Below are 7500 nucleotides of genomic sequence, written 5' to 3' on the forward strand. Positions count from 1 at the left end.
AGTAGAAGGGGAGAGAAAGAGAGGTAAAGAGGGAGAGAAAGAAGTAGAAGGAGAGAGAAAGAGAGGTAAAGAGGGAGAGAAAGAAGTAGAAGGAGAGAGAAAGAGAGGTAAAGAGGGAGAGAGAAAAGAGAGGTAAAGGGGAGAGAAGAAGTAGAAGGAGAGAGAAAGAGAGGTAAGTTGTAGAGGGAGAGAGAGAAGGGAGGTAAAGAGGTATGTAGGAGAGAAAGAAGTAGAAGGAGAGAGAAGCAGAGGTAAAGAGGGAGAGTTTAAGATGTAGAAGGTGAGAGAAAGAGAGGTAAAGAGGGAGAGAGAAATAGAGGGAATGTGTTTGAGGGAGAGAAAGAAGTAGAGGAGAGTGATAGAAGGTAAAGAGGGAGAGTAAGAAGTAGAAGGAAGAGAGAATAGAGAGGTAAAGATGGTGAGATAGAAGTAGAAGGAGAGAGAAAGGAGGGGTATAGAGGGAGAGAAAGAAGTAGAAGGAAGAGAGAAAGACACACGAGGTAAAGTGGGAGAGAAAGAAGTAGAAGGAGAGAGAAAGAGAGGTAAAGAGGGAGTGTAATTTTAAGGTGTGTAGAAAGTGAGTAAAGCGGAGAGAAAGAAGTAGAAGGAGAGAGAAAGAGAGGTAAAGAGGGAGAGAAAGAAGAAGAAGGAGAGAGAACGAAAAAGAGAGGTAATAAAAAGAGGGAGAGAAAGAAGTAGAAGGAGCTCCTCAGAGAAAGAGAGGTAAAGAGGGAGAGAGAAAGAGAGGTAAAGAGGGAGAGAAAGAAGTAGAAGGGGAGAAAGAGAGGTAAAGAGGGTGAGGAAGTTAAGAAGGAGAGAGAAAGAGAGGGAGAGAGAAAGTAGATGAGATGAGATAGTATAGAGAGGTATAGAGGGAGAGAACAGAAGTAGAAGGAGCGGAGCAAAGAGAAGGTACAAGAGGAGAGAGAAAGTGAGGTAATTATGAGGGAGATGTAAGAGTGTAGTGATGGAGAGAGTATGAGAGGTAGAAGAGGGAGAGAACAGATAAGAAGTAGAAGGAGAGAGAACAGAGCAGGTAAAGTGGGGGCAGAGAATAGAAGTAGAAGGAGAGAGAGAAAGAGAGGTAAAGAGGCGAGAGAATAGAAGTAGAAGGAGCAGAGAGAAGTGAGGGTGAATGAGGGAGATGTTATTGATGGTGTTGAGTGTGAGTTAGAGAGGTAAAGAGGGAGAGAAAGGAAGTAGAAGGAGGAGAGAAAGGAGAGGTAAAGAGGGTGTGAACTATCTTACATGTCTTCTCTCCCTCCTAATCATTCTATCTACCTCTCATAACTCTTTTCTCTAGAACTCCTAATCCTTCTTCTCCCGCTCTTTAAATCTTTCTCTCCCTCCTACTCCTTCTCTCTCCCTCTCTACCCTCTTCTCTACCTCCCTCCTACTTTCTCTCTCCCTTCTTACCCTCTTTCTCTACCTCCTAATCATTCTCTCTCCCTCTACTTAACCCTCTTTCTCTCCCTCCTACTCCTTCTTCTCTCACCTCTCTATACCCCTTTATCCCCTACCACCCCCACCCCACCCCCCCCCAACTCTCTTACCCCCTCTTTCTCTCACATCCTAAGAAGGTATCTAGAAATGAGCTGACACTATGTGCTAGAACGCATTCATAAGGATAGAGAACGGAGCTGTAAAAGTAGGTCTGGGAGCCAGCCTAAGGCGTGGCTGCGCCGCTCTGACCATAGTTTCTCGAAAGCGGTAAAAGAGTGGAGAGAACGCATTAGAAAGTCGATTAGAGAAAGCGATGTACAGAGGGCGTGGAAAGCAGAAGAAGGCGCGCGAAATCGATGAAACGAGGGCGAGAAAGCGAGGTATCCGAGGTGAGAGAAAGCAGAGGAAGGCGAACATTGACAAGATGTAAACGAGGGCGAGAAAGCTTGCGGTACAAGATGTGAGAGCAAGAAGTAGAAGGCGTAGAGAAAGATCTGTAAAGATGGCTAAACGCATAGAAGGTATAGAGATAGCGAGGTAAAGAGGGAGAGAAAGACGAAGAAGGGTAGAGAAAGCATAGTTAAAGAGGGCGAGAACGACGACGCTGACGGAATAGCGAAAGATCTGACCAGAGGGAGAGATAAGATGAGGTCAAGAGGTATAGACCAGACGTCGAATTGCGTCACGCCCGAACCGGCGTATGTAAATAGGGAGAGAAATAAGTAGACGGTCGAGAAAGATCGTTTAAAAGAGGGATAGAACGAATGTAGAAGGCCGCGAGCACTAGCGGTAACGATTGAGAGAAATCACTTAGACGGCGCGAGGCACCGCTCGGTAAATAGGGTAGAGAAAATCCTTAGAAGTTCTCTAGAAAGCCCGCTCTTAAAAAACGATTGATCGACGTCATTAGAATGATCTCGGCCCGATCTTTAAACCGATTTATCTCACTACTAAGACTGCTTCTAGACCTAGCTGTACCCGCTTTCTATGCCCTCATAAGACGTCTCGAGAAAGCTTGTTGTTACAGATTTTCTCTGCATCAATAATACGTATCATCGAAATGCGCTTTATATCCAGCCTTTCTCGCCGTCCGAAGAAGGCTCTATGTACATCTCTACCCGCTTCTAGTACATCTAAGTCCGTATCTCTCCCTCTTGTAACTTATTATACAACTCTTTCTCTCCATACACTCCTACGAAGTTATCTCGAATATCTTTCCAGCTTTCTATCACCTCCTTATCTTCTCTCGCCTCTCTTTACCCTTTTCTCTACCTCATATCCTTCTCTCTAATCTATTACATCACTCTTTCTCTACCTCCCCTACTACTTCTTTCTGCCCTCTCTTACCCTCTTTCGATCCCTCCTATCCTTCTCTCTCCTCCTCTCTTACCTCTTTCTATCCCTCCTTCTTCATTCTCTCCTCCCTCCCTTACCCTATTTCTCTTACCTCTCTTACCCTCTTTATACTATTCCCCCTCCTACTCCTCTTCTCCCTTCTTACCCTCTGTCTCTACAGCCTAATCCTGTTTATCGCCAATCTTACGATTGTCTGAGCAACGCTAAGACGGCTCTCTCCCGTCTGATTACAACTATTTTAGATCCTCCTCCTACGCCTTCTCATCTCACCTTATCTTACCCTATTTTCTCCCTCCTACGAATTCTCTCGCCATGCTATGAACCTCTTTCTCTCCCTCCTACTCATGCTATCGCCCGTCTCTTACCCTCTTTCTCTGTTAAACTCCTATCCTTTCTCTCTTCCCTATCTTACACCTCTTTCTACCCCGATCTTACCCTCTTTCTCTCCCTCCTACTCCTTCTCTCTCCTCTCTTAACCCTCTTTCTCCCCCCTCCTACTCCTTCTCTATCCATCTCTTAAACAAACCCTCTTTCTCTCCATTTCCTCCTTCTCCGTCTCTCCATCATACTTACCCTCATTTCTATCCATCTCTTACCCTCTTTCTTCACCTCCTACTCCTTCTCTCTACCTCTTTACCCTCTTTTCTCCTCCATCCTACTCCTTCCTCTCTCCCTCTCTTACCCTCTTTATCTCCCCGCTTACCCTCTTCTCTCCCTCCTCTCCTTCTCTCGCCCTCGCTTACACAACCTTCTCTCCATCATAATCAGTAATCTATAATGCTCTTACCATGTTCTTTTCTCTCACGTATCGTAAGCTTTCTCTAAAGCCTACTCTTCTCTCTCCATACTATTAACCTATTTCTCGCACTAATAATACGCCTCTCTGTTCCATGCATTTAACTATTTCTCTGCCTCCTAAGCATGTATGCTAGTAATCTCGTACACTCTTTTCTCATCCACTCTAATCATTCTCTCTACACTCTCTTAAACGCTTGATCTACCTCGCTTTCACTGTTTCGCTCAACAGTCCTAATAAGGATCGCGACATGATCTTAAACTCTGTTCGTCTACTACGACTAAGTTCTCTAGACAGCTTCTTAAACCTCTTTCTACGCAATCCTTATCCTTCTCTCTCCTCTTTACCCTCTTTCTCTTTTCCTCCTACTAGTACTCTATAACCTACTCTTACAACTATTGCTCGCACTCCTTACGCCGTCTATCGCCCTCTCAGTACAATATTTCTCTACGTCCTAATGCATTAGATCGCCCTCTATTACCAGCTTTCTATCCAGAATAATCCTTAGCTCTCCCGCACTTTCCTTCTTTCTCTCTCCCTCTCTTTTCCCTCTTTCTCTCCCTCCTACTCAGTCCTCTCTAACCTCTCTTACACTATTTATCTCCCTCCTACTCCTTCTCTCTCCCCGCTCTTAACCCTCTTTCTAGCCCTCCTATCCTTCTCTCTCATCTCTTACCAGCTTTATATGCCTCCTAAGCCTTCTCTCTCCCTCGCTTATCCCTATTTCTCTCCCGTTCCTGACGCGTGCGCTCAATCGCGTACAATATTGTATCGCACTATATGACACAGCTTGCGCAGAACTCCTAATAATTCTCTAGCCATCTCATTTAAAAGTCCTCTTTCTATCCATCCTACTCCTTCTCTCGACACTCTCTTATCCTCTTTCTATGCCCTCCTTAATCATTCTCTGTGCCCATCTCGTACCCGCTTTCTCGACATCCTACTCCTGCTCTTCACTCTACTTACCCTCTTTCTATACCAGCCTAGACTGCTCGCTACCGAGCTTAAACTGATTTATCGACATCCTCCCCCCACGCACGGATCTATAAAGCTCTTAACCCTATTTCTAGAACTCTCTACCCGCTGTCTAGACATACTAATCCAGTCCTCTCGCCCATCGATGACCAACACTTCTAGCACGCCCTAAGAGAACTATCTCACAGATCTTAACTATTTAGCTAAGTCTCTGTATCCATCTTTCTCTCCCTCCTACTACAGTCTCTCAGCCACTAGCTTCAAATCTTTCTCTGAACTCCTACGCCTCATCTCTACCCATCTTTCAAGCTTCTATCCCTCCTAATACGTCTCTCTCCCCTCTCTTACCCTCTTTATCTCCTCATACAGCAACTGAAGGAGAGAGAAAGAGAGGTTAAACGAGGGAGAGAAAAGGAAGGTCAGGGGGGGGGGGGGGGGGGGGGGGGGGGGGGACGTTAGGGGGGGGGGGGGGGGGGGGAGAGGGGGGGGGGGGGGGGGGGGGGCGGGGGGGGGGGGGGGGGGGGGGGGGGGGGGGGGGGGGGGGGGGGGGGGGGGGGGGGGGGGGGGGGGGGGGGGGGGGGGGGGGGGGGGGGGGGGGGGGGGGGGGGGGGGGGGGGGGGGGGGGGGGGGGGGGGGGGGGGAGAGAAAGAAAGAGAGAGAGAGAGAGAGAGAGAGAGAGAAAGACGGGAGAGAAAGGTGAAAGTAGATGGGGAGAGAAAGAGAGGTTTAAAGAGGGAGGGAGAAAGAAGTAGAAGGACGAGAGAAAGAGAGGTAAAGAGGAGAGGATAAGAAGTAGAAGGGAGAGAAAGAGAGGTAAAAGAGGGAGAGAATAGAAGTAGAGGAAGAGAGGAAAGAGAGGTAAAGAGGGATGAGGAAAGAGAGTAGAAGGAGGGGAAAGAGCAGGTAAAGAGGAGTGAAAGAAGTAGGAGTGAGAGATAAAGAGATGTAAAGAGGGAGATGAGAAGAAGTAGAAGGAGAGAGAAAGAGAGGTAAAGAGGAGAATGAAGTAGAAAGGAGAGAGAAAGAGAGGTTAAAGAGGGAGAGAGAGAAGTAGAAAGACGAGAGAGAAAGAGAGGTAAAAGAGGGAGAGAAAGAAGTAGATAGGAGAGAGAAAGAGTAGGTAAAGAGAGGAGAGAAAGAAGTAGAAGGAGAAGAGAAAGAGATGGTAAAGAGGGAGAGAAAGAAAGGGAGGTAAGAGGGAGAGAGAGAGAGAGGTAAAAGAGGGAGAGAAGAAGTAGAAGGAGAGAGAAAAGAGAGAGTAAAGAGGCGAAAGGAGAGCGGTTTAAAGAGGCTGAGAGAAAGAAGTATAGAATGGAGAGAGAGAAAGAGAGAGTAAAGAGGGAGAGAAAGAAGTAGATCAGGGAGAGAGAAAAGGAGAGGTAAAGAGGAGAGAAAGAAAGACGATTAGGCAGGAATCGAGTAAGAGAGATGTAAAGAGGGAGAGAAAGAAGTAGAAGGAGAGAGAAAGAGAGGTAAAGTGGGAGATAGAAGTTGAAAGAGAGTATGAGTGAAGGTAAAGAGAGAGAAAGAGAGGTAAAGAGGGTGAGAAAGAAGTTGTAGGAGTGTAGAAAAGAGAGGTTAAGTGGGAGAGAGAGAAAGATATGTAGAAGGAGAGAGAAAGAGAGGTAAAGAGGGCGATCCCCAAAAGAGAGTAAAGAGGGAGAGAAGAAGTAGAAGGGAGAGAGAAAGAGAGGTAAAGAGGGAGAGAAAGAAGTAGAAGGAGAGAGAAAGAGAGGTAAAGAGGGGGAGAAAGAAGTAGAAAGAGAGAGAAAGAGAGGTAAAGAGGGAGAGAAAGAAGTAGAAGGAGAGAGAAAGAGAGGTAAAGAGGGAGAGAAAGAAGTAGAAGGAGAGATAAGGAGAGAGGAAAGAGGAGAAAGAAGTAGAAGGAGAGAGAAAGAGAGGTAAAGAGGGAGAGAAAGAAGTAGAAGGAGAGAGAAAGAGGGGAAAGAGGGAGAGAAAGAAGTAGAAGGAGAGAGAAAGAGAGGTAAAGAGGGAGAGAAAGAAGTAGAAGGAGAGAAAGGAGGAGAAGGGAGAGAGAGAGAAAGAGAGGTAAAGAGGGAGAGAAAGAAGTAGAAGGAGAGAAAGAGAGGAAGAGGGGGAGAGAAAGAAGTAGAAGGAGAGAGAAAGAGAGGTAAAGAGGGAGAAAAGAAGTAGAAGGAGAGAGAAAGAGAGGTAAAGAGGAGAGAAAGAAGTAGAAGGTAGAGAGAGAAAGAAGTAAAGAGAGGTAAAGAAGTAGAGAGAGAAAGAGAGGTAAAGAGAGGGAGAGAAAGAGAGGTAAAGAGGGGAGAGAGAAAGAGAGGTAAAGAGGGAGAGAAAGAAGTAGAAGGAGAGAGAAAGAGAGGTAAAGAGGGAGAGAAAGAAGTAGAAGGAGAGAGAAAGAGAGGTAAAGAGGGAGAGAAAGAAGTAGAAGGAGAGAGAAAGAGGGGAAAGAGGGAGAGAAAGAAGTAGAAGGAGAGAGAAAGAGAGGTAAAGAGGGAGAGAAAGAAGTAGAAGGGGAGAGAAAGAGAGGTAAAGAGGGAGAGAAAGAAGTAGAAGAAGAGAGAAAGAGAGGTAAAGAGGGAGAGAAAGAAGTAGAAGGAGAGAGAAAGAGAGGTAAAGAGGGAGAGAAAGAAGTAGAAGGAGAGAGAAAGAGAGGTAAAGAGGGAGAGAGAGAGGAAGAGAGAGAAAGGGGGAGAGAGAAAGAGAAGTAGAAGGAGAGAGAAAGAGAGGTAAAGAGGGAGAGAAAGAAGTAGAAGGAGAGAGAAAGAGAGGTAAAGAGGGAGAGAAAGAGGGGGAAGGAGGGAGAGAAAGAAGAAGAAGGAGAGAGAAAGAGAGGAAAAGAGGGAGAAAAAGAAGTAGAAGGAGAGAGAAAGAGAGGTAAAGAGGGAGAGAAAGAAGTAGAAGGAGAGAGAAAGAGAGGTAAAGAGGGAGAGAAAGAAGTAGAAGGAGAG

This window comes from Penaeus japonicus, unplaced genomic scaffold (assembly GCF_977035675.1).
Source record: "Penaeus japonicus unplaced genomic scaffold, GWHDUDI00000001_assembly GWHDUDI00000043, whole genome shotgun sequence".
NCBI lineage: Eukaryota > Metazoa > Arthropoda > Malacostraca > Decapoda > Penaeidae > Penaeus > Penaeus japonicus.